At 42.0% G+C, this 26,644-nt stretch overlaps 1 protein-coding gene across 2 annotated transcripts in view; it reads left to right on the forward strand.

Annotated features, from left to right (window-relative positions):
• Positions 1-26,644, forward strand: part of LOC122813746 (polyadenylate-binding protein 4-like) — a 56,414-nt gene that overhangs the window by 10,863 nt on the left and 18,907 nt on the right. The window lies entirely within an intron of this gene.

Below are 26,644 nucleotides of genomic sequence, written 5' to 3' on the forward strand. Positions count from 1 at the left end.
CTGCCTCTAAAACCTCCACAGCAACAGCCTTTCAGATTCAGCTGGGACTCATACAGTCAGGACCATCTGTGTTCCTTTATTTCTGGAACTCCCATACCAGTGTCCTATCACAGACAGCTGTGACCAATACAGTCAAGGCCATCTGTGCTTCTTCACCTCTGGAATTCCAATACCAATGGCCTATCACAGACAGCTGTGACCAGTACAGTCAAGACCATCTCTGATTTTTCACCTCTAGAACTCCTATGCCAGTGTCCTGTCATAGACAGCTGCAGAAAGGACTATGTTTCATCCACCTCATGTTTAGAATGCTCTCATCAGTGTTCTTTCAGTAGCAGCTGTGCCATCTGTGGTGAGGACCACATGTTCTCTCCCCATCTCTGGAACACTCCTCAAATGTGCCCTGCAAAACACAGTTGTGACACCCAATAACTACTGCTCTCCTTGCCATTCCCTACATTTATCTCCTGAACTTCTTTACATATGCTTTTTGCGACCAGAACCACAGGAAGGCTGGTGTGAAATGGGTGCATGTTCAAGGCACTACATTTTAGGGGGTGCCACGCTTTGTATACAACATAAATATAAAAAAAAAAAGTTTGGCAGTTTGCAAGTTGTCAAACTGTTCTTTTCTTTCAAAGATGGCAACGAGTTATGAAATGGCTACATAACTGTATTTAAAAAAACTTACTACTGTTGTATTGTCTTCATTCACACACCTCACACCTTTGGTCTGAAATGGAAGGTCAGCCAGCTTAGTCCACCTTCTGTTGCCAGACTCATAATATTGGATATACTAAGAATTGCCTGATGCTGCTGAATAATGATCTTCTACTGGACTCACCACTGTCCTTTTGTGACAGATGCATGTACTTAGCCAAGTTTGAGGCTACACTTTCTAACATCCTATCAACATCACTCACCTACCTCATGCTCGGTACATATTTATTCTAAATTATCATACTCTGAGTCTGAGGTACTTAGAGAATCCATGCCCAAGTGACAGTTGTCTACTAGGTGCAAGGCCTGGGCTAAGGTATAAACCAAGTACTGCAACACTGATTACTGATAACAAGTGGAACTCACCAAAAGAGCACATCATAAACCAATCACTCCAAAGCAATTTTCAAACACAAATAAAAATGTATTACTGATTGTTAGCTCCACACTTAGAATCACTGATTCCACACTCATGATGTTGAACAAAATCAGAGTGACAGTGAGCTGTCTCTTAGAAGCCTGGAGCTGTTGTGTTTTTAAACTCAACTGTCTTTTTTAGTTGCCTGCCCCTTATGTTAATTTGACCGCACATCTCCTTCCCTATCCTCTTTCATTGGCTATTGTGAGTAAGCACAGAATTATCATTGTGAAATTACTCCCCTTCAACTATTTGAATTTATAGGCCATGGCACTGTATTCCATAGAGCCAGAATAGAAAGTACCCACCCCTTCCAATATATTTTTCTCATTTAAAATTAGTGGCTCTCCACTTAGGTAGCTAAAGCTTAAATTACCCCAGCTTTCATATCTAACTGCTTAGTGCACACTGCAGCTCTTAGGATATTAACCCATTTTTTCCATCTTAGCTTTAAAACCTGCAGCATCAACTCCAAGACTATCAATTACTGGAGAACCCATATTCTGCATCTTAGTAGTCATCTTGGGATTAGTGCTCCTGGTCAGAGAAGCAGCATAGGAATGTTACTTCCTGGGGACTGATGATCACTGGAAAGCATTATAACTGCTTCATAGGTTCCAGCTTGGAATTTGTGCTTATATTTTGCTCCTGGTGAGAGGAGCTGACTGCATAGATTCCTGACTCTTTTTTTGGTTGGGAAGTGAGCGTCTGTGCTTGACCTTCCTGATTGGTCTGGTTGCTATTCAAGGCCTCTACCAGGATAAGACTACAACAAGCCTACAGAGCCTTGCATCATCTGAGATAAGACTGTGTATCATCAAACAGGCTGTGGCCTGCTTCTCATCTTAGAATGGTGCTAGTGTTTTGTCTCAAAGGAGCATTGTATCCCAGCAGAGTGAAGTTGTGGTGAGACTAACACTAGTAGTAGCCATTCACTTCCCCCTCTTCATCATTCTTGACCAACTTTATTTCCTTACAGTAAGTACTGCTTGATTTACTTCTAATGTCATAATATCTACCTAAATACTTTATACATAAATCATCAGGCTCTACTTATTAGTTTCTCCTCAAGTGGTTGGCAGTGCCCAGTGTATGACCTGTATGCCGCAGATGCTTTGAGTTGACACTGTCTGCTGGAAAAGCACCACTGAAATTTCACCAATACCTAGTTCCACACAGGACAGCTAGTTTTCAGTGACAAGCACTGCCCACAGAGTTGCAAATCAGATATTCCTGACATTAGTCTATATTCTCACTCCAACTGTCTAATCAATAAAAAAAAGGGTCTGTTGCCATGGATATGAACTATATTACCAGCTTGGTGGATGTGGGCATCCTGAGGCAGTGTAGAGATTGCCTCATGTTTACTGACAACCAGTTAATTAAACAAATTGATATGGTATGTGAGAGATGCATTTACACAATCTCTTGAAGGCAAAGCACTCCTAATGTCAATAAGGCTGTCAGTAGTAAACACACTGTACCCATCACACACAATTCAAAGCAAATACAAAGACCCACATATGCTGTGGCACTCAAATGCAACATCTCTAAACTCCAAAGACCTCTTAGATGAAATGCACATAAACACCCACAGCAACCCCTGAATGCGATCATTCAAAACAACACCCATATCAACACATACAACCACATCTCATGGAGCCTCTACTTCTAAGCCCATAAGGCAAGCCACCACAGAATCCAACATTCTAGTCATTGGACACACTGATGTCCCTCTCACCAGGATGAGTAAGAAGAAAGTCACAGTCAGTTGCTTATCAAGGGGCCAGGATCCACCACATTGCATACAGTCATGTCAGTGGTCCAAAAGTACCAGTATGACTCAGTCATAGTCCATGTGGGTGCAAGTGACCTGAGACATACCTCCCTGGACTATATGAAGAGAGACATCATGGAGCTGTCTGAATATGTGTCTCAGGCTAGTAAAGCAGAGCATTGAGCAGTATTTTACCTTCGCCAATGATTATGCCACAATATGAACAAAAGATGACTGACTTTAATCCTTGGCTTAGTTACTGTCATTCTGAGAGGGTGTAATATTTGTTAGCCTGGAAGGAGATGGTCAACAGACCACACTGCTTTGCACCTCTCCCCTCTAAGCTTTTGAATATTAGTTAAACCATTGTTCTCCCCCATAGTGCCTGTTTAGGCAATGCCAAACTGAAAGTACTTCCGACATAGCAAATCAAAACCAAGAAAATATAAAGGTGTTACTGCTCAATGCCAAGAGTCTAAACAAAAAAAACTCCACCTCCTAGAAGCTCTCTTCACCTTAGAGAATGCTGATGCCTGTGTGATCACGGAGACATGGTTTAAAGCCACAGAAAGCACAATGACAGTGCAAGGTTATAATGCTTTCCACACATTTAGATTAGCTACTGCACAAACAGGGACTAAAGGTGGAGGTGTCTTGATTTACATCATTAATAAATATACCTCAAAGCTGGTCAAACAGGACAATGTACTTGGGCTTCTCCACATTAAAATCACCACAGGCATAATCTAATGCCACTTCCTTGCAAGTTATAGGTCCCCCTCTATGACCCAGGAAACCCATACCATGTATTTAAACTTATTGGAAACACTCACCATCCAGCCCAATACCAAATTTATGGGTGACTTTAATTACCTCACTATTAACTGGGAATCATATATGACACCAAACATACAGGCACAGAGATTCCTGGATTTGTTTTTAAACACAAACTGCCTGAACCAGACTATCAATACACCAACAACGGGTGCAACCATATTAGATCTAGTCCTTACTAATATGGGGGAGTGCTGTACACCCCCTAGTGTAACGTTTTCTCTAGTAAGGTCAGATCACAAAATGGTCTCCTTTGAAATAAAAATAAAACCTGGAACCCCAGCTAACCCTGGAATATTCAGGAACTACTCTAAAGCTAACTTCCTACTATTAAGTGATAACCTAGCAACATTTCAAGTCCCCATAAACCCTGAGAACACTGCTGCCTATGCAGAACTGTTCACAAAAACCCTTACACAAGCATGTTAATAGCTTCATAGAGGCAGCTGTACCCACCAGGAAGAAGTATAGAACTAACTCAAAAAACAAGCCAGCTTGGTGAAATCACAGCATCAATTGGCTGTATAACAGAACAAGGAATAAACTCATGGCAAAAATTAGGAGCAGCAGCACCTAGCAGGATAAAAGCAGTCTCATCAAACTAAACAAGCAACTCTGAGAATAAAGTCTACCAAAGCCAAATGTAAAGTAAATTTGGCCTCACAGGTCAAGGACAACCACAAGGCATTCTTTAGCTATGTCTGTAACCACAAAGGCAATACACAATTGTGTGCAGAGCTCATTGTAAATGGAGCCACCTATACTGAGCCAGAAGATATAGCAAACCTACTGGCCTACAAAATTCAGCTCCAAATTTACCTCTCTCTCTCTCTCTCTCCACATCAATGTTCACTCAGGAAATATCATCAAATATAACTCCGCTACTATCACTAGAGACCAGGTACTCAATGCTCTCGCTAAGGCCAAGAACACTGCATCAGTGGGCCCAGACAATATCCCAGGATGCCTTCTAAATAGCATGAAACATGACCGATCAGGGCCTCTGGAATTGCTATTTAACTCATTACATCCAAGTGATGCCTCCAGGTGCATCTGCAGTTAGCTCTTACTGATGCCTCTAGGTGTCAAACATTGCTTTTTCATATTTGCATCAATAATTCCAAATCATGCTAAGTACAAGGTTTTAAAAGATTTCATGTTAAAGCTCACACAATGGCAAACTCAACTGCATTAATATTTGACCTATGCCTAGTACAGGTAAATAGATATTACAGTAGACTCCCTGTTATCCGGCCTCTCTTTAACCAGCCATCAAATATCTGCCATAACCATAGCAAAAGACAACAGAGAACAACACTTCCACTGCCTCTGGACTAAATAATGACAGAAATTTGAGTTTTAGACTTCATATTCATCAGAAAAATGCATACTAACACAAATCCTGTTATTCTAGCTGATTTGTAACCTATAAATGCTATTTTCTATGCATTTTCTGATTAACCACCCATTTGTTTATCCAGCCTAAGGTCTGGTCCCAGTGAGACCGGATAAGAGGGAGTCTACTGTAACTGTTTTTATGATATTAATTTGCATAGATATAATTTTCACATTTTTCTAAATATCTCAACAACCAAGTAACATGGACAGAACTCTTTAGCCTCATATGAAAGCTCTCAGCTAGATGAATACAATGCTGACAGTATGTGTGTAACTTGAGTGGCTGCTGAGCTATTCATAGGTTCATAGGTTCATACTAGGCTATCTGCCCTAGGGCATTTATAAGCCTAGCCAGAGTGTGTGTGGCTTTCACCACCCCTTAGGATGAGAATACTATACCCATTAATTTGCTGTGCCTCTGTCCAGCAGTGATACAGAGATGATTCCCGGGGTAAACCTACGATCTCCCATCCACTCGTCAAGATTTCTCTTGAACAGAGTCAGTGAGGGGCTCTGCCTCACATGGACTGGGATTCTGTTCCATAGTGTAGGGAGTCTCTGGGTGATGAATCTGTCCCTCTAGCACATCCTATTTATATCCATGTTGAGGGTTAAGTCTCTTGCTCTCGTGGCTCTGGTGGATTTGGATTTTTTGAGGTGGAGCATGTCCATTAATTCCGGGTTGGACATGGCCTTGTATGTCAGGCACAGATCACCTCTGAGCAGACGGTATGCGACTGAATAGAGCTGGAGTTTCTTCAGTCGGGCATCGTATGACATATGTTTGAGCCCCTTTATCCTTTTGGTGAGGAACTTTTGGGGTCTTTCCAACGGCTGCATGTGTCGGGTAAGGTACATTCCGAATGGGGCGTTGTACTCGATCATTGGTCTGATAAGTGAAGAGTACAGGGGTACAATGACCTCTCCTGATCTGGATGTGAATCCCTTCATGATCAGGTGGGCAATGTAGAAGGTCTTCCTAACCACTTTGGCAATGTGAGTGTCAAAAGAGAGGTTACTGTCAACTTGGGTCCCCAGGTCCCTGATAACTTCTTCCGTGTTTAATGGATTACCACCTATGTGGTAATTAGGGGTTACCTTGTTTTTCCCAAAGGGTATGACTATACATTTTTTGGCATTTAGCTTAAGGCCATGGCTCTGGCACCAGTTATCCATTTCTATGAGACCTTTCTGGAGGATGTCTGTGTCTGATGGAGTGTCAATTATGGTGCCCAGTTTGCAGTCATCTGCAAATTTTGTCAACCACAATCCCCTATGTTTGCCTGCACTTCAGAAAAATAAATGCCGAACAAGAGGGGCCCAGGACTGAGCCCTGTGGGACACCGCTCGTGACCGGCTTAGAGTCTGACATGGCACCAGCAACTCTAACCCTGTGTGTTCTGTCCTTGAGCCAGTTTGCAACCCATCTTGTGACATATGGGTTTACATCTAAGCTGGTGAGCTTTTCTATGATGCCCGAGTGGGGTATTGTGTCGAGCGCTTTTGCTAGGTCAAGGTAGGCTGTGTGAACTGCCTTACCCTCATCAATGGCCTTAGTGACTGTTTGAAAAAGTCAACCAAGTTCAAGAGGCAGGATCTGCCCTTGACAAAGCCAAATTGGGTAGGATCCAGTGTCTGTAGGTCCCCAATGTCTTTATTTATGAGTTCCATTATGATCCTCTCCATAGCTTTGCAGACAAGGCTCGTCAAGCTTATGGGGTGGTAATTTCAGGGTCCGTAGAAGCACCACCTTTGTGGAGTGGGACCACAGTTGCCGTCGCCATTCTTTGAGTCGTATCCTGTAGTAAGGCTAAGATTAAACAGCAGCCTTATGTGTGGGTTTAGTTCCTCATTGAGTTCGTGTAGCACACATCCGGGGACACCGTCCGGTCCCATTGATGCTGTGTTTTAGCTTTAGAGAGCAGCTCTCACCTGGGCATCTGAGATGTTTGGGAGGCTAGACTCTGGTGGGATAGATATTTCTCGTTTTGGGGGGGGGGGGGAGAAATTTGCACTGAACCTGTCTGCCAGTATGTTGGCCATGTCTGTGGGTTCAGTGATTTTTATCATTTTGGACTAATTCTGAGCATATCTAGGAGTTTCCACCCAGGTTTCTAACATAGCTAAAGAAGGCCTTATGATTGTCTTTTGTGTCATTAGCGATTTTTCTCTCAAAGTTGGCCTTGGATGATTTTATGAGTGATCGTAGTTTTTGCTAGTATTGATCAGAGATGCCTTCCCATTTAAGGATTTTGCTCTGTCATGTAGTAGCTTTCTCCTCTTGTTGTAGAGTTTGTTTATGGCTGGAGTCCACCAGACTGGGCGCCTGCCTTTGGTGGAAAGGGTCTTGATTTTATTAGGGATTGCTTGATCCATACATTCCTGGAGGTGCTCGTAGAAGGCATTTGTAAGGGTTTCAGCAGCGTGGGTTGTGGTTTCCACTGGCTCGGGGCCTTGAAGGATACCACTCCAGTCTTAAGAAGTGTGAAGTTTGCTTTTGAGAAGTTCTTCACTGTGGTCTTTTGCTGGGGGTGGGGCGGGATGTGGATCTCCAGTGAGATTAATTTATGGTCTGATCTCACCAATGAGGGATATACTTCGGTGTGGAGCATTTTGTCCCCATGTTTGTGATGATCAGGTCTAGTATATTTTCTCCTCTTGTGGGAATGGTGACTAGTTGTTCCATAGCATTTGAGTTTATGAACTCAAGGAACCTTTGGGCTAGGGTGTTGGGGCTTGAGTAATGTTCCCAGTCTATGTTTGGGTAGTTGAAGTCACCCAATATGATGGTGTTTGGAGAGACATTTATACTCTCCAGTGTCTTCAGGAAGGCTGTGTGGGTTTCCTGAGTTTGAGAAGGTGGTCTGTAGCATGTTACAAACTGTAGGACAGTTTTACCTATGGTTAATTGCACCTGGATGGTCTCCGATGCTTCGTGCGTTGCCACTAACCTGGAGGTGTGGGTATCCTTTATGAATATGGATACTCCCCTCCTTTTGTGGTTCGGTCCGGATTTTGGGGCCGGAACGCATGATATGAGGTATAACCTGATAGTGCTGGGGTGCTCTCAGGAGCCTTGAACCAGGTTTCAGTCACAGCACAAACATCGATGTTCTCCATACTGAGGAGGGCTTCGAGGGCATGCATCTTGAGGTTTAGACTTCTGGCATTGAGCAGTATTACCCTTAGTTTTTCTCCATTTTTGTTTTCTAGGGCGGTAGGTTTATCATTTGAGCCTTGCCTAAAAAGGCACTATGGGGGTGGCAAGAGCCTTTGCCAATATCTGGAAGCCCAGGGGTGACAGGTGCAAGCCGTTCCTTGCGAAGCAGCATGGCTTGTCAAGCATGTCATCCCAGGCAGACAGACATTGGATCCCCTTAGAATGACACCAGTAATTAAGCCAATTATTAAAGCTGATCATTTTGTCTCTGTATTGTGGCATCATTCTTGGTGAGGGTAGGATACTGCTCAGGGTCAGGGTCATACCGGCCTGGGCTACATAATCTGAGAGCTCCTCTATGTCTCTTTTCATGTAGTCCAGGGAGGTACGTCTCAGGTCGTTCACACCGGCATGGACAATGACTGAGTCATACTTGTACTTGCTGTGGAGTGACCTGAGTGCTTGTGTTATGTGGCGGATTCTAGCGCCTGACAGGCAGCTAACTGTGATCTTTTCCTTGTTCAGTCTGGTGAGAGGGACGTCAGTGTGTCTGACTATGGAGTCACCGATAACAAGTGTGTCTGGCATTGTGTTTGGCCTTAAGGGCTGTGACTGTTTAGCACACTGACTTTGAGAACTATGTGTTGCATGTCTTATGTCTTGAGGTGGCAGTTGCTTGGGTGTCTGCTTTGGAGGCCTCTGTAGTTTTGGTAGATTTTTGATCAGTGCCTCCAGTATGTCTTTGTGTGTTTATGTGTTTGTTTTGCAGTTGTGATAGTTCTATGTAAAACTGGGTTTGTGGTGTGCGTGGTTTCCTTCTCCTCCTGTCTGGTCTTGCCAGTCCTGAGTTGAGAGAGCTCAGCCTCCAGTTTGGCTATATAGTTGCATCTCTCACATGTATTTGTGTTTTGTGGGAGAAGGAGTGGGTTGTCTGTGTACATGAGGCAATTGTAACATTGCCTCAAGATGCCCAGATTCACCAGCTGAACAGGAGAGGACGCTAGCAACTGACCCTTCGACATGCTAGAAAAAGTGAAAAAGTTTGCTGTGTAACTGAGTCAGAAGGGACCTATAGGGAAATGGGTATTCAAGGGGATTCTAGGCTAATGTAGTACTTTGTTTAGTATACAAGTACTTTACCTATATAAAAATGCTTTAGGAGCAAGTGCTGAGCTATTGAGATAGAGAATAGACTGTTTAGATTGCAAGTAGAGAAGTTCTAAGGGAAAAATTGAAGAGCAGACTTTACGGAGCCAGAAATAGTTTAACCTTGTTTAACCGGCGCTGCCCGATGGTGCTCTATGGGCAACTCCGCTAAATCACGCAAAAGCGCACTAAAGTGGGCTTTATAGCAGGGGGTTGAAAAGACCTAGGAATTGACCCAAAATGGCCAATAGACTACAGGTTTCTGGCTGGAACCACTGCTCTAGGGACAAATAGGCTGCTCAGTGCTCCCCACTCCCACTGGTGAACAAAGAAGCTTCCCTTTATCCAAATAAGGATATGGAATAGCACAGGAACCAAGCCAAAGCCCAGAGATCAGCAAACTCTGAAGACTGGACTATTCTAGTTCAGTAAGGTGGGAAAACAAGATTTTTTTTGTTTTTTGTTTTTTCTTTTTTGCAGAAAACAGAAGAAAAACAGACAGTAAATGCTATAAATGCTTTTAAACGGCTAGCGCACTTGAGTGTGTTAGCCTACAAGTAAAATTAAGCAACAAATAACTTTTTAAAAGTGCAAAACAGTTAATCAACACAAAAAACAGTTTAAATAGAATGCAGAGCTGTATAAACAGGCGAAAAAGCAGTCGCTAAGCAGTAAATAATCAAAAAGCCAGAAAAAATACTTAAATCAGGAAAAAGTCACTCTTTTGCTCTCTGCTGCTTGTAGAACTCTGCAGTACACCACGAGGAGCTGTGCTGAGTTGAATACAAGTGAAAAAGCGCTAAAGCGGGCTTTATTACAGGGGCTGAAAAGAGCTAGGAATTGACCCAAAATGGCCAATAGACTACAAGTTTCTGGCTGGAACCACTCCTCTAGGGACAAATAGGCCGCTCAGTGCTCCCCACTCCCACTGGTGAACAAAGACACTTCCTTTTATCCAAATAAGGATATGGAATAGCACAGGAACCAAGACAAAGCCCAGAGATCAGCAAACTCTGAAGACTGGACTATTCTAGTTCAGTAAGGCGGGAAAACAAGATTTTTTTTTTTTTTTTTTCTTTTTTGCAGAAAACAGAGGAAAAACAGACAGTAAATGCTATAAATGCTTTTAAGCGTTTTAATGCTTTTAACTATTGTAAGTTGTTTGCAAAATATTACAAATGTAATAGTTACTGTAGTAGTTATATACTTCATAATAGGATGCATATTATTTTTATTTTCATGCTTATGATTATCATGTATTTTATTGTTAATGTGCATTTTTATTGTTAGTGAAAATTTTAGTAGCATCTGTATGGCATATATAGACTTTATACATCTATTTACATGTGATCTGATATACATTTGTGTATATAATTTTGGAACTATCATGAGTGTGATAAAAGATATTTTATAGAATGTGAGAAATTATAGATACAACTGTACATATATGTAGTCTATATATCTGTTTCAAACATGGTTTTGTCTATATAAGCACTTGGAAAAAGTATTTATATGAATGGAGTTTTAATAAGAATATATTAGGGTGTGGTTACTTTAAGACTGGAAAATAGCGTAGTCATGATTTGATTGATACCAATTAAGGTTCCCTATATAAATTGAGTGGTTTTAAATGTATTTTATTGAATGGTCTGAAGAAGTGGGAGTCATTCTCATGAAAGCACTTACCAAATAAAGTATCTTGATTCTACGAACTGAGCTGAACAGAAGCTGTTTTTCTTCTACATTGTTTATGATTCCTGACGTTCTGTGCGTTGTTGTATGTTGCTATTTTCTTTGGGGTCATTTAACTAGAGAGCTGCATTCCTATGTGTGTAACAGTTACTGTGTTTACTGTGATTTATAAAATTCAGTTTAAGACCTAGACACTAAAGAATACTACCACAACAAAAACAGTTTGTGCTATACAGTTGGCCATTTATACTTCTTTCATAACCCTTATGGTTCCAGAGATATGAACATTTGTTTGAAATGTGAGGACATAATTTGATTCTGTCTAAAGGCTTAGGCTCCGCCCACTGAAAGTTACAGTGCAAACTTCCTGAGCTCCATTGGAGTGAATGAGTTAACTGTAGCTTCCAAACAGGCTTTGTGCCTCATGAATGGAGAACAGCAACATTCATCCTTCTGCACAAAGGTGGACCATATACAGACACTGGAAACTGTAGAGCCATGTGTCTCACCAGTCTCATATGCAAAGCCATGGAAAGAATTGCCATGGAAATTATGAGACAGGAAACCTCTAGACATTGGACCCAACCCAATTTGGTTTCATCAAGGGCAGGTCATGCCTCTTCAGCCTGGTGGACTTCTTTGAGAAGGTCACCAAAGAAATGGATGAGGGCAAAATGGCTCACACTGCCTTCCTTGATGTGGTCAAGGCATTTGACACAATCCCGCACTTGGGCATTGCTGACAAAATTAATGGGTTAGGTACAAACCAGTATGTTACCTTGTGGATAGCCAGCTGGCTCATAGACAGGACCCAGGAAGTTAGAATTGGGGAGTCCACCTCTACAAAGAGGCCAGTCACAAGCAAAGTCCCTCAGGGATCGATCCTGGGACTCCTGCTTTTTGGCATTTTCTTCTCTGAAGTCAAAACCAATGCCAGTTGCCTCTGGCTGACTAAATTTGCTGATGACTGCAAATTAGGAGCTGTCAATGAATCACCCACTGATGCAAATGTTCTCCAGTAAGGGCCAATGCAAACAACTGGTGCCACAGCCATGGACTAAAACTAAATGCCAAGAAATGCATAATAGTATCCTACAGGAATTCATCCATCCCTAGTAACTATCATGTTGACAACACATCCCTTAGAGTTTACCTAGTAACCAGAAACTTAGGGAAACACAGATAGTAGTCCAGCCTTTGACCATCACATGTCTACAATGGTAATGAGGAAATCATTCTATGTTGCACAAATCATAAACAAAGGTATGGCATCTAGGTCCAAGGAAGTCATTGTTCTACTGTATTCGGTATTCATCAGACCTATCATTGAGTACAGTGCCTCCTTTGGTATGTACCTAACCAAGCATATCCAACAACTGGAATGTCCACAGAGGTTCTTCACTAAAATAATACGGGGTGCAAGTAACATGTCCTTTGCAGACTGCCTCAAAGCCCTATCCCTGCATTTTATCTTCTATAGGCTGTTGAGAGGAGATTTATGCTTGGCATATAAGGAATTGTCAGACCCCACTCTGATGGACCTCCTGCATATCCACAAAACAAACAGCACCAGAATTACCCATTCTAAAGATTTCAATCTTATCTGTGATATAAATAGGAGCTGTTGGAGAGACAGGTATGCATCCAAGAGTCTACCCCTTCTTGGGAACAAACTCCCTATCCATGTGAAGCAGAGCTCCTCCCTAAACAAATTCAAGGGTAACTTGGACAATTGGATGGAGAACAGGAAATTCAACCCTGGTTTGGCACCAATGTCTCTAATAGACACAAGCAGCCTGTAAGTGGTTCATCTCCTAGACTCCTCCTTGTAAATATTTCATCTTCCAAGCTCCTGCTAGTAAATGTTTCATCTCCCAAGCCCTTGCTTACACTTATCAAGGGTACCAGAATTTGTCAGAGATTTGGAATGAATCATCATCATCCCCCCTTTTCCATTTTTTCTACATGGGGTCAGGGTAGTGTGTTAACTGTCCCCAACTCTCTCTATTCAAGTGCCACACTCCTGCCTGTCACAGATCATTTTTCACACAATCCATCCACCTTTTTGCTGGATGTCCTCACTTCCTCTTACTTTCTTCCTGTCTGTCCAAATCTTCCTCACCAAATTGTCTTCTGCTTTTCTGCACATGTCCAAGCCACAGTGATCTGTTCTCTTTGATCTTTTCTGCAATTGGAGCTACTTTGTCTTCTGCTCTTATGTCCTCATTTCTTCGTCTGTCCCACAGTGTGCATTCTACCACCCTTCTCAGGCACTTAATTTCCATCACCTTTAGCTTCTTCAACTGTTCTGCCTTTACTGCCCAGGTTTCTGTACCATACAGTAGTACTGGTTGCACCACTGTCTTGTACAGCTTGCCTTTCAGCTTCTTTGGCATTCTTCTGGCACACGCTACACCTGATGCTCTATGCCAATTGACTGCAGCCCCTCTAATTCTAGCTTTGACCTCTTCATTCACACTTCCCCTCTCCTCAACCATCCCTCCCAGATATTTGAAGGTGTTTACCTGTTCCCTTCTTTCTCTGTGCTCAGCATCTTCTGATTTCCCCAATTTGCTGCCAATACCACTGTCTTATCTGCGCTTAGTTTCATCCCATGTGCTTTCATTTCTGCATTCCATTACACTATCCTTTGCTGAAGTTCTTGCTCAGAGTCTGCCTGTAATGCCACATCGTCTGTGTACAGTAACTTTGTTGATCTGCCCCCTCCAACCTGTTTGCTAATGTAGTCCATCACCAGTATGAACAAGAGTGGGCTCAGAGCTGAACCCTTGTGTACACCCACTCCTATTGGGAACCCTTCTATGAGGCTGAACACTGTTCGTACTCGAGTCATAGGGTCCTTGTACATAGCCTGAAGTAATTCTACCAATGTTTCTGGGACTTCAAACCACCACAGTACTGCCCAGATCAGCTTTCTTGGAACCTTGTCATATGCTTTCCTCAGAGTATAGGAATGCCCAGTTGGACTCCTTCCTCATCTCTAGCTTCTTCTCAAGTATCTGTCTCACTGCAAATATCAGGTCAATTGTGCTGCATCCTGATCTGAAACTGAACGGCTCAACTCGCATCTTACATTCTACTACTCTGCACATCTGTTTATCAATCACTCTCTCCAGAACTTTCATGCACTGTGATAGGAGTTTGATGCCTCTGTACTGCCCACAGTTGCGGATGGCCCCTTTGTTCTTGGACACTGGCATGAGTATGCTTATTTTACAGTCATTTGGAATATGCCTCTCTCTCCACACTGCTATGAGTACCCTCAGGAGCCATTTCTCCCCTATCTCACCCCGCATCTTTATCATATCTGCTGTGACCTCATCTGAGCCTGCTGCTTTCCCCGACTTCATCTTCCTTAATGCTGTTCTTACTTCTCCTATGGTGGGCTTCTCTTCTTCTGTCATCATAGGCTGTTTCTGGGGCAGTAAAGCTTTTGTGGGCTTTTCTTCATTCAGAAGCTGCCGGAAATACTCCTTCCATCTGCATTTAATGTTCTGTGGACTGATGAGTAGGTTGTTGTTGGCATCCCTTATGAAGGGTGTCTATCTTCTTTATCTTTCTGTCTTTACCACTTACTGAGTCACCTTCCAGAAATTGGTACAGTGCCTCTGATGCCCTACTCTTTGCTATTGCAACTTCTTTCTTATCTTCTTTTTTAGACAACCAGTAGTCCTTCCTAGCCTGGTCAATCTTTTCTATCTCCCACTTCTTCCTGCACGCCTTTCTTTTGACGACTTTCTGGACTTCTGCATTCCACCACCAGCTTTCCTTATGCATCTTATTTCCACACCTGGCTCGGCCACATATCTTTTCTGTAGTCCTAACATGCTGTTTTTAGGCACTGCCATTCTTGTTCAACTCCACTTATTTCCTCCTCCTCTTGGGGTGCTAGAGCCCTGAGAAATTCCTTGAACTGCTGCACTTTCTCTCCTGTCAACTCCCAGGTCTTCAGTCTAGTCTCTGTTGACCTTTGAGCCTTCTCTGACCACTGCTTGCAGCTGATTGTGGTTTATGCTGTAAGCCATACTGTTTCACTGGGGATGACTTTGCAATCATGGATTCTACCCAAGTGCCTTTTTCTTACTAGGAGGAAGTCTACCTGAGTTGCATGTTGGCTACTCTTGTATGTGATCTTGTAACTCTCTTTCTCTTTTTTAACCATGTGTTGGCTACTATTAAGACATTTGCCAGACAGAAGTCTAGAATGGATTTTCCTTTATTCCTGTTGCCCCACCCATGGGGACCCAGACAGTCCTCATATCCTGTTCTGTCTGTCCTGATATGTACATTCAGTTCACCCATTATCAACACCAATTTATGTTGTCCTGCTTTATCTAGTAGGTCCGGCAATTGCTGTCTGAATCCACTCTTTTCCTCACTATCACAACCCTGCTGTGGGGCATAGGCAGAGATTATGAATACTGCCCTATCATTACACTGGAGTCTGATTGCCATGCATGTGTCATTAATTCTGATCATCTCTCTCACTGTCTTCTGAAGCTTCTCTCTCACTACAGTTCCTACACCATTTCTCTCACTACAGTTCCTACACCATTTCTAGCCTGTCCCCCTTCTGAGTAGTAGAGTCTGCACCCCAAGCCAAGTGGCTTTGCTGCCTTCCATCTCATCTCTTGGAAACATAGAATGTCCATCCTCCTCCGTATCATCATGTCATCCACTTCCAAGCTGCATCCTGTCAGTGAACCTACATTAAGAGTAGCAATTCTCAGTTCATGTTTGGCAGGTAGGTTGGTCTACATCCAGCTTTCGCTCAGAGTTATCACAGGTAACCCAGGCTGGGCAACTAGTCACCGGGCGGCCAGTAACTTATTGAGCCAGGGCTGCTGGGCTTTATGGCGGACACACACTGGCCAATAGGGGCACATATACCCCTCCCACCATTAGCATGGGTCCTTGGCTTAGGTGGGAGTAGGCTGGGTCCTCAACCCACTTATCACTGTTAACTACTCATGCCCATTTTGCCTCCCGAATGCACAAGGTTCGATCCTGACCTCCAACCAATGCCTTTTGGAGTTTGCATGTTTTCCCTGCATCTCCATGGGGCTCCTCCCATGTCCAAAAAATATGGGCACCTAGAGCTATATTTTACAAAGTCGAGCAGCTAGTCCTGCCATGCCATGCAGTCTGTGATCCATGTTCTCCAATCTTGAGGATACTATGCATCACAGTAGATGCCCAAAGCAGTTGGTCTGTACAAATCTTCTCCCTATAGGGTACCACATAGAGTCTGTGCTGCTGCCCACAGCTCCATTCATTGGTGAGTTTGAGATGGAAATACTCACCATATTTTTTGGACATGGGAGGAGCCCCATGGAGATGCAGGGAAAACATGCAAACTCCAAAAGGCATTGGTTGGAGGTCAGGATCGAACCTTGTGCATTCGGGAGGCAAAGACCTTAACCATTATGCCAACTGGTCTCAAGTATTTGGAATGAATGACTGGGCTTAAAAAGGCCCTTGTGGTTGTTAGCCTAGTAGACACTTATGAACCTATTGCCAACATTACAAGGTCCTTAAAGACCATGAAACCAGACATATATGAGTATGATACGCTGGTAGTCTATGTTTGAATAAACATTTTACAGCACAAAACCTCTGAGGGATATGGTGAGAGAGATGAGAGAGCTCTCCATGCATGTCACAAATGCAGGATAGAGCTCAGTATGGTGTGGAATCCTTTCATCACCAAAAATAATGCTGACTCAGAAAAAAGAACTGATTGGTCATTCTATGGGATCTAGTGTGTGTCAGCATGGGATGATGTGCCTGGCAACTGTACTTGATTTGCTAAGAACAGTTCACACCTCACATTCCTTGGCTTCTGCATACCAATAAAAGCTTTTGATGTCCCCATTGCACCATTTTTAGGCAGGGTTCAGCTGATGGAACTCCAAACCTAACATCCAAAAAAATCAACCTCTGGACTATATCAAGGTGGCTCCATTTAATGCTAGAGGTCTTAAAAACAAACTACCATACCTTGAGGCCCTCCTGCATTTGAAGCTCATCCATGTATGTTTTGCTACAGAAATTTGGTTTAAGAGCCCACACAACACTCCTTCAATACCTGGGGTTGTGTTAACTGTGTGTTTAGGCCTGATAGAAACTGTGGTAGCATATCCATATTTGTTACAGACCACATTACCTCAAGCCAGATGCCTAGAGCTCCACAAATAGAACTTACAGAGATTCAAATCACACTAAAGGGAATCAGCTATCAGATTATACCATGCTATAAGACCCCCTGTATATCTCCAGAAAATCATACAACATTCCTAAACATCCTTGAAAAACTCCCCATAAGTAGGAAAACTGTTATCCTAGGTGATTTTAACTACCCAGTGATAAACTAGAGAACCTACAACACCAACATAGGATATGGACATGAATTCTTGGATTTCATAAATAAGAACTTTGGGGACTAGATTATTAAGGAACCAACTGTATGTATATTCTCCAAGGTAGCCCCCCCCCCCCTCACTGTTCAAGTCAGACCACAAACAAGTAACCCTAAACTTTAAAGACACACAGCAATTCCCAGTGGGATGTGGAGGCAAACCAGCAAGTAATAAAATCCAAACCACCACAATTTGTCCTCAGCAAGATGAAACAATGCACTAGCAAGTAATACTTAGTCCAAAAACAAAGTTTATTGAGCACTTTTGTCCAAAAATACAGGACTTCTTTAGAATGTTAGACTACATATTACTTGCTAGTGCATTGTTTTATCTTGCTGGGGATAAACTGTGATGGTTTGGGTTTTATTAAAACCAATAACCTTCTCTTATAAAATCTCCAAACCATTAGAAACCATTAGAAGCAAACGCCAATGAATTCAAGGACTTGAAATGTAGAAATCACCTGCAGTTCTATGATGAAGTCTCCAAATTCAGTTACCCATAATGTTGATACTGCAATGTGTTATGCAGACAAGTTCTAATCATACATGGACACTTGTATTAATTTGATAGTCCCATCTAGACCCAAGTTAATGGCCAGATTTATAAGCAAACTAGAGTGGTGGTCCTCAAGCATTAATAAAGTAAAGTATATAAGAAAAGGAAGAAATTCCTTAACTAATATTATAAAACGGAATGTCCCCAAATTTAAAAAAAACATCAAACAGCTAGGTAAGAAACTAAAAAAGGACATCAGAAAAATGAAGGCATCTCACAACCTCAAATTAGCTACAGCAGCTAAAGATAACTACAAATCCTTCTATAGTTCTGTCAAGAAAATAACAAACAGCAAATAAACAGTCTCACAGTTTATTCATAATGGTGCTGCCTACTCTAATCCACTGGATATTGTCACTCAAAGCCAAATAATGCATCACAGCAGAACTCATTTCTGCAGACATAGGCATCTTAACTGACGTAGACCCCCAACATTTTTTGATGGCAGGTCCTGTCTCTTGAACCTATTAAGCTTTTTTGAAAGGTTACAGAGGCTGTGGTCAGTGGTCGTTTGGTACACACTGTTTATCTTGACCTAGGCAAGGCTTTTGCACTATCATCCAATCTGGTATTGTTAAAAAAAAAATAGAAAAAGTTAGCATAAAACCTTATGTTATCCACTGAATTACAAACTGGCTATCCAACAGATCCCAGCTATGAAAGTTGCTGATAAACCTCTTTTAATGCAAAAAATGGAATTAGTGGTTTACAATGGGAATCAGTTCTTTGCCCTTTCCTCTTTGGCATTTATTTTTTTAGGAATCCAAGTTCGGTGAGGAGTACTACTTTACAGACATACAAAACTATCATTAAACCAGCAGCACTACACTGCACTTAACATAACACAGTCAATTCATAAAAACTTTCCACAGTAGTGATATATGTATTTTCAGCGTGCATTACACGTGTGAAAGGTACACTATAACTGTACTTGTTTATCCCTTAGCTGGGAAACATAATTCTAGCTTTGATAACTGATATAAGATTATTACTATAACTATGTGTCAAAGACAAATGGGTAATATGCAAGTTAATGGAGGTAACATCTCCAAAGTGTGCACCAACAGAAATCTAATTATGGTTTCAGAGTCTCATATTAGATCAGGTTTTCTATGCACTTACATGATTTTTGGTCACATCCTGAGCACATCTTATTATAGCATTGCTTCACCATAAGCCACATATCAACAGCCAGCAAAGTTAAATGAGCGTAAGTGCTTTGCATACGTACAATAATACCATAGTGGCAACTGCACCCATCAGGACAGTAAGGGACTGCTGTCATGCATAGCATTTCAATAACTAAACATCTTAAACATAAAAAAACAATACTGCAAGTTAACTAAAGGAATTAAACTCTATTCTTCTACATAAGCAAAAGGTTCATTCCACATATGGTTATAAAGCCATTTGTATAAGCATATTGAATATAATTCATTTAGCCTATTTATGCCAGTATTGGGAGTACAAAGAGTATCATTTGTCTCCTGTCATACAATCATATAACATTTCCTACATGCATGAAACAACTACTTGTGGTGATTGGGTAATGTATGCTACTCATAAGTGCATTGTCACTTACACATATAACCACATTTTGCCAGCATGACAAAGCCTTTTTATAATAGTATGCGACACTTGTTAGCATATCTGCTAGTACATTGTAGAAGTGGTATGTTACCATATCATTACAATTAACCTCTGTGCACAGTAATTGCATTACAGATATGTATGAACCAATAACAACTCTCTGTTACACATGGAATTACACTAAGTATTGTATGCATATGGTCATACTGCTCAGACTACCACATGAAATCCGATATCAGCTATATGTATATACAAGTTTGACTGCATTGCACTGTACTCTAGCTGTATGCAGTATGCAAGACACAACTGAAAAGCCTGGATATTCTGCAGGTCTGCTCATCTCTCACTAGTATTATGTCCTGTGTCATACACATTTTCATATGCATGACTTTTTTCGTTTGTAAATTTGTGGCTGCTGTGTAGGATGTGATGACTTCTAACAAAGTGCAACTCTCCTGAGCCTTCTTCCCCATGATACCACTGTTATGCAACATCACTCAAGTATTCCTCCCCCCCCCCCCACCTCATCCAGGCTCACCAGCTGATATGGACAGGAAGCAAGTAAAAGTGTAAGCCTGGTGCCAACAATACTCCTCTCACAGGCTGATTTAAAACAGCACTGTGAGGCCTACAACCCTCTATTTTGTCATTATTCAGAATATCATAGTGAGTGGTTAGGCTTGGGCATCTCTTTCTGTGTGGTCATAATGCATGTTGAATAGATTTCATTTTACCTGTGTATGCTACTGCTGATAGTACACCGAGTATCATTTGTCCTGCATCTCAAACTTGTATGATACACAACATTTCACAAGGGCGACAGAATGTGACCTCCATCTCTGTATCCTGTCCATTCCTACTTTGGCTGCAGTTCATGACTCACTGCTTCACTGTGGCTTCAAGAATGTTCTGTCTCATTCTAGCATGCAATCCTCATGCATCCTCTGAAGAGGGATTAGTCGGGCATAGCCTTATCAATCCTCCCATCCCCCTCCAGCTTTTATAGGTGCCTAGGACACTAATTGATACCAGGTTGCCTGGGTCCTAAGTAAGGGCATTATCCCACTGCACAGGCAGAGGTGGCATCCTCTCTAAGACTTGTAGATTTTGGCACATACTTTTGGAGTCAATAAAGATCAGTATACATTGGCATCATATGCTAGCAGTCCCTGAAATTCTGAAACATTGCATGCTAATGAGGTAATTAGTGATTCGTGGTGCTGAAGAGTATTGTGAGATGCTTACACACATGGGATTACCTCTAGAAGGGGAGATAGTGTAGCTGCCTAATATCAATATACAGCCATTTATTTAATGTTACATTAGTTGAGCTTTATCACTTTTTAGGTCTGTGTTCAACATTTGCATAACTATAGCACTCCTGCCACGTGTTTCTTGAAAGTGAAGATTTACATGGAAGATTCTACTTGTGCGTTATGATACTGCCTGCATTTGTGAGGCTCCCTTTTGAAGCTATTCTGTGTAGAATGGATTAATTGGACTATAATGCTTGCTGTGGAAGCCTTTGGTGGATATTGATGCATATTTTCCACACACACACACGTTTCCCATAGGTATGTAGTGTTCTTAACATAGAAAGCTGGTTTGCTGTCCCCAGCTACCCTTGACAGAAGGCTGCATACCCACCCAATCCACAAGTACTTTTATATTTCTGTGACTTTGTAGAAAAAAGAATCACTAAGTTCAGTTAAAGTAGATCATATTTCTCCCTCTCTCTATAGGAAAAAGTACGTGCGTGTAAAACCGTAATGTAACCAAAGCCAACATGCACTACATTAATGCATTATCTATAAATTTGTGGTCAGTGTTACAATTCACATACATATTACACGTGAACACCATGTGCTACATTACCCCTGCAATTACTCCAAAAACATTAAGACTTTTTGGAATATTTCCCCTATATATCCAGTGAATACTTGATAAAGAAATGTTTACAAATATCTCCATAGACATAGTGAGTTGTCTATATATCTTTTTAGAGATTTTGTATGTCTTGCTACAGAAATTCAACAAACTGTTTCCTTATTTTCTGTCTGCTTAGAGAAATGTGCCCTGCAGAATTGCACAACAATGGATTGCCTGTCACAAGTTTTCTCTGCAAATAAAAAAAAACTTCCTGTTTTCAGTTGCTGATACCTCTCCATATACTTCAGTATTTCTTATCCATTCTTTAGTTTTTTTGGCTCCCTCTGCGTGTCGTTCAGCTGACTATTATCTGCTTTCTAATTCTCCTCCTTTGGATCCATTTGTTTTTCAATGTCTCCAGTACACTCTCTCTTAGGGTTAGGACCACTGTTTTGGTGTGTCAGAAGGGGACGTGCCTCAGAGAACAGAAGCAAAAATGTTATGTAACCCGTCCTGCATTCCAGGGCATTCTTTTTGTATGCTCTGAAGAGTTTTCTTCAGCCCCTCCATGCTGAATTTTAACAGCATTCTGCCATACAATTGCTATACCATCCCTTAGATCTTTTTATTTCTATTTTCTCTAAATAAAGTCTTCTAAAACCTCATGCCTTTTTCTGTTTGTGCTGTTGGCACTATATGTTGCTAGACATTTAGAGATTGAAGATATGTAGTGCGAGTCCCCACATCTGTCCCACAGATAAAGCCACAAGATACACAGACATGCTTGCTCTTCACATGCTTCTATATAAAGTACATATTTCAATTTTTCATTTAGTTTTCTCAGATGTGAAATTAATTATCCTTTTTGTACCGATGTTACAGGGGGCACACTATGCAGAACAAAAGGCAATATGGTTGTCCTCATCAACTGGCTCTAGTGCATTTTAGCGCTGTTTAAATGGACACCAGTTATAATTAATTCATTCATGATTGACTGAATGAATTTTTTTTACCAGGGTAATGTACCAATGGCAACTGACCATTTTAGATGCAGCTCAGGTGAAGTCAGCACAGTTAATGCACAGCTAAAAAGGATTTTTCTAATAAAGTACAGCTGTGTAAAATCTTACCATGACTTCACTATTGCAATATTCATTACATTAGAGATCCCCTGCCAAGGGTGGCCTGACACCCGGTTAGTATACCAAAGCCTTAGGTTGCTTTAAGGTATGCCATATGTCACATGCATGCTCCTTGAGTAGTGTAGGGCATAAAGGTGTCATCCAGGCATACCACCCACAGAACTGAGAGCCCCAATAGGAACACCAGTCCAAGGCAAAAAGGAGATTACCAGTGCATCCAGAAGACAAAAGGACCAGGGAGAGAATACTGCAACAATGAAGAAAGGGACATCTACCATTATGACAAGACTTTACATAGCTGTAGTATGTCCTTCCATTTCACTTTTGCAGTATTCTTTACATTACGGAGAGTCCCAAATCTCAGAAAGAGACTTGGGAGGAAGAAGGAGCAGCAGACCCTCCAAGATGCCATGAAGGATGGCCCTAGCAAAACCAGCTCTAGATCTGGAGATTCCATCCAACTTGTAGTGCTTGGTAAATGTATGCACAGAAGTCCAGGTAGCTGCCTCAAGAATAGAGTTAGTATCCAAACCCTTTAAAAAAGTACTAGTAGAAGCTACAGCTCTTAGAATGAGCCTTAACAGAAGAAGGAAGGTTCTTAGCATGAAAGCAGTAACAAAAAGAAATAGGTTTTGAGATCCAAGAAGAAATAGTTTGCTTGAATACAACTAATCTTAAATATCTAAGATGAAAGGAAACAAAGAGCTGATCTGATTTGCCAATAGTCTTAGTCTTATCCAAATAAAATCTAAGTTGTACATGCACATCCACCGTGTACAGCACCTTCTCACTGGCAGACTACAGAGAAGGGAAAAAGTGGGCAAATGAATAGACTGATTAAGGGACACCTCATTCAACACCTTGGGCATAAAAGAAGGATTAGTACAGAAGGACACTCTGTCCCTGTGATAAGTGGACATTAACAGAAGAATAAGCCAACCCAGCACTGAGCAATTCACACAAGAGAGAACCGAAGGAACACCCACAGAAAGTGGATCCAGGTTACGAGAAAGGCACCAAACAGAAAACTTCTTCCATTTGGATACGTAGGATATCCTAGAATTGGGTTTCCTGGCCTCCTGCAGAACCCTAAGTACATCCTCAGGAAAAAAGGTGTCTATGTGGAATCAAAATCCTATCTCCCACAGTGTCAGTTGAAGAGTGGACAGATGGGGATGGATGAGAGATCCTTTGTCTTGTGCGAGTAGGTCCACCCTTTGAGATAACTTGTAATGACTGTCCTTGGCTAAATGCAGAGGAGGGAACCGATGCTGTCTTGGCCAAAAAGGGAGTCACGAACAAGATTTTGGGAACATCCTGTTGAATTTTGAACATGACTCCTGGAATGAAGGGATGGGGAGGAGAAGCGTAAAGAAACATTTTCTTCCAAGAAAAAGATAGGGCATCCATCTTCCAAACTAGAGGACCTGGGACTCTGGCACCAAAGAGAGGAAAGTCTGTTCAGGGGGGTGGCCAAACGATCTATTTGAGAAGTACCCTACGAGTGGACAATGTCCAGAAACACATCCCTGTGAAGCATCCATTCATGGGACTGAGTTAAAGACCTGCTCAGAGTGTCTGCCATAATGTTTTGACCTAAGGAAATGTAAACTGCCTGAAGAGATACTGGATAGCAAGATCCCACACTAGAGGTGCTATAACTGTCACAGAAGTTAAGATCTTGTCCCAACCTGTTTGTTTACATACCACATCACTATAGTATTGTCTGTAAATACCTTGAGAAGTCCTGGGGAGAAAAGAGGATGAAAAGCCTGAAGAGCCAGCAGAAAAGCTCTCCTCTCCTTGACATCGATGTGCTCTTTCTGTTGAAGAGGCGACCACACCCCCTATATACCTTTAGGGAGCCAAAAGCTGCTCCCCATCCCACATCTGAAGCATCTGTGAACTGCTCTTGAGAGGGAAGTGGGGGATGAAAAGGGAGCTCTGGATTCAGAGACAACTGCTGGATCCAAAACTGAAGTCCCTTCTTCAGACCAGGTAGTAGAGGAACTACAGATTACAGGAGAAGGGGATTGTGCATGTTGAAGCCAAACTGACTTCAGAAATCACTGAAATTTTCTCATGTGGAGTTTCGCCAGAGAAAACAGAGATGGTGGATGCCATTAACCCCAGAGCTTTCAGAAATATGCTGGTTGTTATAGAGGTCAGAGGAAGAAGAGTTTGAAAGAAAGAAATGAGAGTTAAGGCCTTGGGAGGAGGCAGGGATGCCAGTATAGGCAGTCTGTATCCTGCACCCCAGAAAAACATGGTCTTGAGGAGTCAGAAAAGACTTTATGAAGTTTATTGTGAACCTCAGACTTTGCAGAAGAGAAATGGTAAAATGAAGATTTTGCAACGTATTCTTTGGAGAGGATGCCTGAAATAGAAGGTCATCCAAATAAGGAAATACTTGGATCCAGCAAAAAGCAATCACAGGAGCATGGCATTTGGTGAATATCCTGGGGCACTAGAAAGGCCAAAGGGCAAAGCAAAGAACTACAAATGTCAGGAAGGAAGAAACAGGGAAATGTAAAAACTTTCTGAAAGGGGATGAACTGGAATATGGAGATAAGCATCACTGAGATCCAGTGACACCGTATAAGTCTGAGGAAGCAGAAGTGGGAACAAAGTCTAAAGGGACAACATTTGAAAGGAGGGCACCTTCAGAAAAGTGTTTAGATGACAGACATCTAGAATTGGTCTCCAAGTACACTCTTTCCCTGGCACAAGAAACATCCTGGAATAAAACCCCTTCCCCCTTTGAGACACAGGCACCTCATGAATAGTACCCTGAATCAAAACATCCTGAAGTATCTCTGGAAAGAAATACAGCTGCTTCTGAGGGGACTGAGGAATACCCATAAAAGGGGGACTGAGGAATACCCATAAAAGGGGGGGGAAGAGATTTTCAGACCATGAAATACCCCTGGCAGATAATGGACAGGACCCAGGAATCCTGGGTAATCTATAGCCAAGCAGGGAGAGAGAAATAGAGGGAGAGAGGAAAATGGCTGGGAAGAATAGGATAGTCAGACAGCACCAGGTTTATCAGGAAAAGGAGACTTCTGAGGCACAGAAATGAGTAGCCTTAGCAGAAGGAGACCACTTACCACCCTTTTTACCCTTAGGAGGAGGGTGAGATTGCCTACGAACAAAAGCTGACTTACTAGGGTAATTTCTTTGAAATCTAGGGACACCAGAAACAAACATGTTTAAGTTCCTGTAAAGCCTTACCTTGTCCTGAAGGGACTTAAATGGAGCAGCAGTAGCTTCACCAAACAAGTGTTTATTATCAAGATGGGCATCCATCAATTTAGCCTTAATATCATCAGGCAAAGGTTGAAACTAAAGCCAAGAATACCTCATCACTGACCCAAAAGCAGCAGCCCTAGAATAAGCATCTGTTGCATCATCACCACAATTGATGAAATGGAGAGCCACCTGAGAGGAAGTCCCTAAAAGGGAAAGGGAAGACATTTTCCCTCAGAGTCTGGAAGATCAGAAATAGCCTGTCAGACCTGGGATAAGAGAGCCAACAAATACCTGGACATATGGGTCTGATAAATAACAGCCCTAAAAGCCCAGGTGGCAGAGGTATAAAACTTTTTGTCTAGCCTTTCCATGGTCCTACTATCTTTATCAGAGACAGCAACTTAGGAGAAGGAAGCAATGGGGAGGGCTTGTCAAAAGCTACAGACACTACCGAGAGGTCTGCTAAAGGATATTTGCACAAATATTGTCTCTTCCGGCATCTTATAGACTCTGAGTTTCTTGGGAGCAGGAGACTGAGACTCTGGAGCCTTAGAATAATTGGAAAATGCATCCAATAAGGCAAACAGAACAGGAGGAGCAGCTGAAGGCCTAGGAGAGTGCATCTGCAGCAACTTATAGTATGTTTTT

This window comes from Protopterus annectens, chromosome 10.part0, assembly GCF_019279795.1.
Source record: "Protopterus annectens isolate FY-2018-M chromosome 10.part0, PAN1.0, whole genome shotgun sequence".
Taxonomy (NCBI): domain Eukaryota; kingdom Metazoa; phylum Chordata; order Ceratodontiformes; family Protopteridae; genus Protopterus; species Protopterus annectens.